Source organism: Xiphophorus couchianus, chromosome 24 (assembly GCF_001444195.1).
Source record: "Xiphophorus couchianus chromosome 24, X_couchianus-1.0, whole genome shotgun sequence".
Taxonomy (NCBI): Eukaryota; Metazoa; Chordata; class Actinopteri; order Cyprinodontiformes; family Poeciliidae; genus Xiphophorus; species Xiphophorus couchianus.
In genome coordinates this window covers 15,658,337-15,667,074 of record NC_040251.1, presented here as the reverse complement: position 1 = coordinate 15,667,074, position 8,738 = coordinate 15,658,337, and the positions used below count along the sequence as shown (strand labels likewise).

General features: G+C 34.4%; 1 long non-coding RNA gene across 2 annotated transcripts in view; it reads left to right on the top strand.

The window, feature by feature from the left end:
* The first annotated feature begins 487 nt into the window (after nt 1-487).
* LOC114140772 (uncharacterized) overlaps nt 488-8,738 on the top strand; it is a 36,764-nt gene continuing 28,513 nt past the window's right edge. Inside the window, exons 1-2 of one of the 2 annotated variants that reach the window (XR_003594678.1) lie at nt 488-637; nt 3,923-4,015. This is a non-coding gene — a long non-coding RNA (uncharacterized LOC114140772). Of the gene's footprint in view, nt 638-3,922; nt 4,028-8,738 lie in introns of both variants that reach the window. The other variant, XR_003594677.1, reaches the window with a different exon arrangement.

Below are 8,738 nucleotides of genomic sequence, written 5' to 3'. Positions count from 1 at the left end.
GTTGGATATGTCCTTACTACGGAAGAATTTTTTCTCAGAATTCTGACTTTAATCTTTTAAGGTCAACAGAATGCTGAGAAAAAACTCATAATTCTAAGATTTAAGTCAGAATTCGGGGAAAAATTCAAATTATATATATATTTTTCAGTGATCTTGTAGCTTCCCAATACAGCATAATTCAATAAAAATAAAATAAATCACTGAGGGAAATGAAATGTTGTAACTCGGCTAATGCTAATGGCTACTTCCGGTATTACTGTGGCGCTGCGATTCCGATTTTAATTTTTTGAATTTAAAGTTAAATTTTAAATTTCATCACCGTAAATAATTTTCAATATGTAGTTTATTTTTGATCAAATAATATATATATATTTTTTGCCGCTAGCTAAATATTTAGTAGCTGAACAACACCAAAGGCCGCCACCGGGGGGCAGCATTCAACCGGAAGATAACTCAACTGTTTCTATGGCAGCTTAATGGCGTTCGACTTAAAAGTTATGGCGGCAGGGAACAACAAGGATTTCATTCGGAGGCACACCGGGAGCCATTGAAAGGATAATAATGCTGCTGTTCGGACACAAATGGAGGAGAATGAGCCACAAAACCGAGACAGAGCAGCCGACTGGCAACATAACCGGTATGTGTTTTTATTAGTAGTAATTTTGGCTATTTTTTTTATTTTATTTATTTTATTTATTTCGAACAGACTTTAAAACAATCAAAAAGAAAATAAAATAAAATGGAATGAAACAACTTAAGAAATAAAATATGAAACAAATTATTATGCCCATGTGACATGCAAAATTTTTCTGTTCGAAAAGGAGCAGGTAGAAGATACATCTTATAATGTCCTGCCCCTTTCCTACTTGTCAATGTATTTACAATGAACTGTCATAACATCAAAAAGAAAATTTTTTCCATTTTTCCATCATGTATAACTATACAAAATTATTTTAAGTACTATTTATATCATCAATTACATTATAGCCTATTGGATATTAAACATCTTATACAGCATATTTTGAAATGAGCTCTGCTTTAATCAGCTTTTTAAATTGGTTTACATTTGTAATTTGTTTTAACTCATCATTCAATCCATTCCAGACATTTATTCCACACACAGATAAACAAAAGCTCTTCCTTGTTGTTCTAACATGTTGTTTTTTAAAATATCCTTCACCTCTTAGATAATACCCACCCTCTCTGTCAGCAAACATTTCCTGTATACTGTGTGGAAGTTTTTGATGTCTGACCTTAAACATGAATTGGTATATTTTTCAAGACGACATTAGCATGTCGTTGGTGTTTTTCTGGGAAATGTATTTCTTGTGATGTCTTTATGCGTAAACACTTCATTATTAATTTAATTGGTGATTTTTACCGCAACATGGTAAAGTTAACGAACATATTGAGTCACCTGCTCTTTATACAGAGGACGGTAGAGTAACCAAAAATGTTCTCAAGTAAGAGAAATACATTTTTACTCAAGTTACTCAAGAGTAAAAATATATTTGGTAGAAAGTCTACTAAAGTACTGAGTAACTGATCAAATTGTCAATCATTTAATATTTAAAAATTACATAAATAGGCGTTAAAGTTAAGTGGAAATTTTGGCATTTTAAGGACCAAAATGACAATAGTTCATATAGGTAGAAAGAAATAACGCCATGAGGCAAAAATAAAATATTCCAAATCGATTTCTATCAATATGAAACTTTAATAAACAATCAAAAAAATTAAATGAAATATTCACCAGACACAGACAGTTTTTTTTTAATGTATAATAATAATAAATGTATTCCTTTATTTGTACATTGCTATGAAAATATACAGCCAGTTTTGATCATTGACCACCAGGGGGTAGCATCGCCTTAGTTTTAATCAGACCTTTGCATCGATTGTTAAATACAGTTAATATTGCATTTGTAAAGAAGTAGCTGCGCTTTTTCAAGTTGGAACTTTTCCATTAATATTATTTCCACGTGGTATACTTTTAATTAAGTATTAATGTTTTATATTTGCCGTAAAAGGATTTGTATCACTTGAATGTTGTCTCGATAATCCATTTGGGAGATTCAAGTGGCATGTACTGTATATGTCACGTTCAACAATTATAAAATTACCTAACCAGGTAAAAAGTGGCTCATTGATAAGAAACTCAGTAATTTAAAGTCGCCATCTCGAATCCCTGATTCACTTGTCTCATTAACATTACCCCAAATGCAATGTTGTACCAAAAATGTTCCTTTAAGCCAATTAATTGTGATCTTTGGTAACCACGGGGGTCTAAAATGTATTTTAGTGAACGAAAACACTGCTGTGAGGTATAAATTATGTCCATAGGGGGCAGTATGTCTCCATGTAACGTATCTACAGCAGTGTTATACTGTAACTGTCAATTCAAAGCGGAGACAGTAAATATTTATACATAAGACTAACAAAAGGTCATACGAACAGAAGAACCTGGTTCCTCTTGCGTTCAGACAGCTTTCCGAGCCCCAAACAGCCGGAAACAACTCCAGCTGCAGGTTTGACTCCAGCATCCCCGCTTGTTCCTTTGCCATTTCATCCAGTCTGCCACAGCAGCACTAACACTACTCCCACTCGCTCATGTTTTTTTCCTCTCTTTTTCTCTGAACCACATTTCAACTAACCTGACATTTCCCTTCTCATGGGGTCTTTCTTCCCAGACTGGAAGACCTTTGCACAACTGATGGAATATACGTATTTTTCTATGAACTCCTGCTGAACGAAATAAATCTTGTGCAAAATTAATATTTTCTTTATTTGATCCAGCAAAATGTAGTGCACATATACCACACAGCTATCTGACTGAACTTCTAAATGGTGCTTTAGCTTTTAATTTTCTGACCACACATTGGGGTCCTTCCATCATTTCTGTGCCTTATGATAGAAGAAGCTAACATGCGGTTCAGGCTTTACTGTAGAACCAATCCCGCTTTAACTCTCTGCGCCTGACAGAAATACAAAGCAGCCAAATGTTGCAGAATTTTGTTGCTCCTCACCAGGCCTGAGGCAAGCAAGGCAATTATCCTCAAGTTTGTTATGCTGATGTTAATTACAGGAGGTGTGTATAGAACCAGGCTAAGGAGCTTATTCTGTCCAAAAATGTTTTTACATTCACTGATACATAGTGAGTTGCAGAGTGTTCACACTGCTTCTGCATTTTGGCACATTATAGCACATTTTCAACTTTTATGTATTTTTTATTCTGATATTCCTAAATAAATGGTATTTACTTCATAAGTCACCGAATTATTAATTTTGCTGTTTTCCAAATTAAAGTCTCACTTTTCTACAACATTGTATCAGGGCCATTGTTGATAGAAAACGAAGGAGTAAATTTTCCCCCAAAAACTCAGAAATGTTCTGTAACATGTCTGAGCTGGAAAAGTGAAAGATTTCATAGAAGACCTCAGTAATTTTCTAGAAAAACCAATTTGAAATTTCTGAGTTTGAAAAGTCAAACATTTGTTTGAAAAAACAGACATTCTGAGATGAATCTCAGAAATTTTCTAGAATGTTTTTCTCCAAATGTTGAAACTTTTTGACCTTTTAAACCTAGAAATTTTCTTGTTTTTTTCCAGAAAAAATTCTGAGTCTTTTTTTTGTGTGTGTGTGTGTGTGTGTGTGTACGCGCGCTAATTTTCAACTTCTCAAATTCAGAAACTTCCTTTTTTTTTGGACATTTTCTGAGATTAATCTGAAAATTTATGAGTTCTTTGGTGGAAAATTACTCTCCATTTTTTTTTAATCTTCTATGACCCTAATATTTACATTTTAAGCTTGTTTTGTTTTGTTTGGAGGGTCATATGGGGAAAATAAATCAAACATGGTTTAGCATTTTTAAGTCTTGCGGATCTTTTTCTCAAAAACCCTAAATTTAACCCTAAGTTTGCAGAGTAATGGCTTCTTCCTCAAGGAACGGCACTTCAGCCCATAACTTGTTCGATTGATGACATCCTGCTATCAGCTTTCACCAGCATCTTCACAGGTTATTTTTGGGGTAGATATGAACATTATGCACCAACACATTTTCTTCATCGTTTAGCTCTTTTTAGACCTTTATGACAGTTGGACTTTCTTCTAGTGGTTATATTTTCATATAATTGTTTAAACAAATGAACGAAACACCACCAGACATCTGGAAATTGTACCCAATGACTTGTGGAAGTCCTGAAATCTCAAAACAAACATTCTTCTGATTTGAGTCAGAGAATCTGAAAAAGAACCACTTGGTGAATCGTTTCTTTCTAGCTGCACCAGTAGCTTTGCAAATATCCGTCTGTGCAATTCTTCTGCAGCTTCCTTTATGCTGGTTGCCTCTGTGTGAATTATTCATAAACAGTGAGCTGGATAGTTCAGCTACAAGGGACTTATCTCAGAGGAACATTTTTCTCACTTTCTGCAGTGTAGGACTTCTGCTTGTGTTTTATTTCCTTCCTTGGATAATCTCTCCAATGCCAACATGGATTAGTAATGGCAGGAAAAGAATACTTTAATGCTTTTATACACAAATTGAGTCAGTAAATTACTGACTCGATATACAGTAAGTTCTTTCTTGTTGTTGAATTCAACAGCCTGGATCCAGGCAGGTCATTCACTGAAATTATGTTAGCATTAGAGAAAAGCAAGCTGTCAGTCGTTCTCATTTTCTGCTATTGATTTTTAAGCATGAGTTGGAGGTGGGGATAATAACTTTTGGTTGAGATGTACTTATTGAGGCTCGTATAATTCAACAGCTGAACAATTGGCTCTCACCCCAGGCCAATTACAGCCTGGCAGACCCCTGAGGCGTGGAAGAAAAACCATTCCAATAAATAGAGGTTTAAAAAAAAAAGGCCATGAAATGACTCCAAAGTAACTTTTAATAAATTCACTTCACAACATTTTTTAGAGTCCATAAATACAAATTCACATTGAAAATCTGTGCTTATTTGTAAGGAGAGAGTGAGCTGATCATCTGTCGCAATAGGAAATGAAAGGGTGCACTCACCTTAGAAAAGAAAAACACACAAACTCTGATTGTAATCAGGGAATTGTTGAAGCACTCAGACCGGTCAAGTGTTGGCTGAGGAAAAAAGAGACAAGAACAAAACTCCAGTCTGGATGGGAAAAAACAATATTGTGTATGCACATTCATTTGAAATTAAAGTTCAAGGTGGAATTCTTTTAAAAGGTTATTTTCCTGAGCTTTCTGACTTAATTAGTTGGTCATGGAGTCGTCCAAGAAGAGCAACAACCAAAGCTGACTCCAATCATCTTAAAACAAATCCAGATGTAAGAACCTCAATGTTTATGCTATTTCAAGTTATTATTCCATCATCATGTTTTCTTTGGCTATTTTATTACCATAAAACCAATAATTAATAATGCAGAAAACTGAAATATGAGGTTGTGCTCCACCAATTATCTTCCTGTGTAGAACACCTACCGAGAATGGAACATGTCAGTAATTTATGATCAGAATAATCCAAAATTTTGCAGCCATTTAATTGATTTTTACACACCTTTCTTTTAGTTTTTAGAAAGAGTTTCACACAGGAAGAGAACTGGTCAAGCTGATAACAGTCTCTAAGTGTGTTTTCCATCAGACAAACTGTTCTGTAATTTAAATAAAAGTAACTAACAAAGTCTGCAAATTAGCTAGCAAAAGGTGGCAAACATAGCTACATAATGAGATTCATGCTAATGCTGTTAGCATAGTGATTAGCATCCTGGAAATTCAAGATTTGTACCCAACCAAAATTTAAAAGATTAGGCGGAAAAACAAACCACTGGTTTTCCTTTTGGATCCTTAATGATCAAACGATTGGGCTTTTAAGTTTGAGGTAGGACTAAAAGATGTGACTTTACAGATTTTATGTTTTATACCCACTTGAGATCCAGTTCAGGATTGCCAAACTGGTTTTGTCAATATTTCAGCGATTTTAGATCTTGCTCTAATGTCTTGGATTTTTTATGGTCCAAAGATTTAGTCAGGCCCAGAAATACCGTTATGTTCCCTGTCACCGGATGTCCTGGAACATCCTAGAGCATCTACTGGTCAGTGTCAGCTTAATGGTATAAACCAAATGATAAATTATTTAAAAAAAACAGAAAAACTATTAAAACCAATCCTATGATGAACAGGAAGTCGGTGGACTGCAGCCAGCGTTGGTTTTGTATGATTACTCATTTTTTCTGATAAAAGCCAACAATTTAATTATGTACCTTCTGCAGAAACACAGATCTATATCCACTCTTAAAGGATCACAATATTCTACCCAACAGGAAATAAAGACCAAGAATCTAATTACAAATTCAACGGGGGGAAAGATAAAATTAATGGTCTAAGTTTTGTAACAGCTATATATTTAAAGCAGGAAGTTTTTGCTGTACTTTCCTGAATATATTTCATATAAGGAGAGCTTTTCCAATGACATCAGTGTTAAAAGAGTCAAAATAAAGGAAAAGAAAGCAGTCAGAGACAGCAGGATGTCAGTTAACCAAATGTTTTTAGGTTCAGGGAATCTATTTCACAAGAATCCGTAAATGACTTTATTTCCACCTTGAGGGAGAAGCTATTGGCAGAGCTGCAGCTATGAGAGCCTAGAAAACTGCTGTTTTTTGGTGTCATTTGAAGTATTCCTCTTTTCTGAGAAGCACTCATGAATTAATCAGTGTTTAAAGGCAAAAAAAGGGAATGAGATTAACTCATCATTCAGCTGTTGTGGAGCTTTCCAAAGCCGCCTGTGAATAACTGAATGAAAAGGTTAACTTTATTCAGAGGAAAAACTGAAAATAACACATCCATTTTGGCTATGCAGGGAAAACAAAAAAACAAGGGCTAATTTACATGATAAATAGAGTTTAATTATAAAGAAAAACGTCCAGTAATCGAAAAATAATGAAATATTTCTCTTCTGGCTTCAGATATGGCAACTGCCAGGCAGACAGAACCAGACAGCGCTGATAGAGGCTTGAAAAAGTGTCAGGCGAGGGCGTTTTCTCTCAGTTAATGTCATTCATTTGCACTGAACGCTCAGAATTTCACGGTTAGCTGGAGTGTCAGGAAAAAAAAAACCTGACTGCTTTCTATAAATGGACTTTGAATGCAAGTACAAATCTCCCCGCATATATTTCTGCTGAGGCAAGTTGTAAATTGATGGATTTCTAAAGCCAGAAGGATGTTTTAGTGAGAGGTGGATGAAAATAGGGATTTTAGTTTAGGAGCCATGAAGAGAGAGGATCAGATAGTGAGGATATTATTCTTGATAAAACTATCTAGGAAAAGATTTGCTATAATAAGAAATGGTAACTTCTTTCATTCCATATCTGGAAATGTTGCTGCAAAAAATGACACTAAGAAGTTTTTCCTAAATTTGAAAAAGAAAAAGAATGAAAAGAAACTTTAAAGTTCAAGAAAAACATGCAAAAAGGCATAATTTTTTCAGTAATTAGCTCTTTTTTTGTTCTTTCAAAAAGAGTGGCTTTGTGTGATGACTAAATGAGAGTGTGACCAAACTTCTCACTTGTGTATTGTATAGTGATACAGAATATTTTGAGGAGGAATTTAATTAAATTAACACTGAATTGCTGCACAGCACAAAACTGCAAAAGGAAAATGAAAAAATGTCTCAATTCAAAACTATTCAGATGGTTCGACAATGCAGTCAACATATTATTTTGTGCCATTTTCCTTTATTCCAAAAAGTGAAGACAGTATTTTTTGGTGTAGCTGTGTGTCTGTGTGCATTTTTGGTTTAAACAAGCTTGTTTTTAATTAACTGAAGTTACTTGAGGTGGCTAGAGTAAGTGGTGATACTTGGTCATAATAATATTACTCGGGTAAAAGTAAAACGTATGATGCAGTACAACTTCTACTAGAAATAATTTTTGCCAAAAAGTCAGTCTTTTAGAAACAGGTTTAAAACTTCACCAAAAACGTACAAAAACGATAACACAATAAAATAAGTTGATAAAAAAAGAAAAGATGAACATTCTACAAAAAAGTAAATGTAATTAAGTAAATCTAAGTAGTTTTGAAATAATATGCTCAAATTTAAGAAATTTTAACTTCAGAATGAACGAAACAGGAAGAGCTTTTATTTTGTTATTTTCAGCCGGAAGTGCCCTTGTCATGACCGCTTAACAACGAAATAATATTGGGGTAAGTTGCGCTTATTTTGTTTCATAAATGAGTCAAAGTCATTTATCATAACGTTCAATTTGAGGCAAATTAATGTGTTTATTACTATGAAGCTTCATCTTACATGGGAAAGTTGTTATAATGCGTTAAAATCCCCTAATAATCCACCAATGACACTAGCTAACAATCGTAATTTTACAGAAAAACAGGCGCAGAACTCGTAGTCTGTAGCTCATTTCGCTCTTAAATACATGATAAAAAAAATAGTCAGTTAGACTTAAGTCTTAGACCAAGGAGACTAATTAAATCTCAGGTTTTTACGAGGCAGGTTTAGGTCAAGCTTAAATTCTTATTTTTGCATCTTGAGGCGCCATCTTTGCTCTTTGTCCCGCTCTGACATGCTAATTAATGACCTGTTATTATTCCTTCTCAGTATTTATAGTGGAACTGAACCGCCATTGAAGCATAACTCATCTACAGACCATTTTATTTTAAATCCAATAAAGTGGGCAGTACCAAAAAAAAACACTGAGGGTTCACCGGAAGTGGTCAGGAAAAGGTGAATCAAAAGTCATAAATGGTGCCT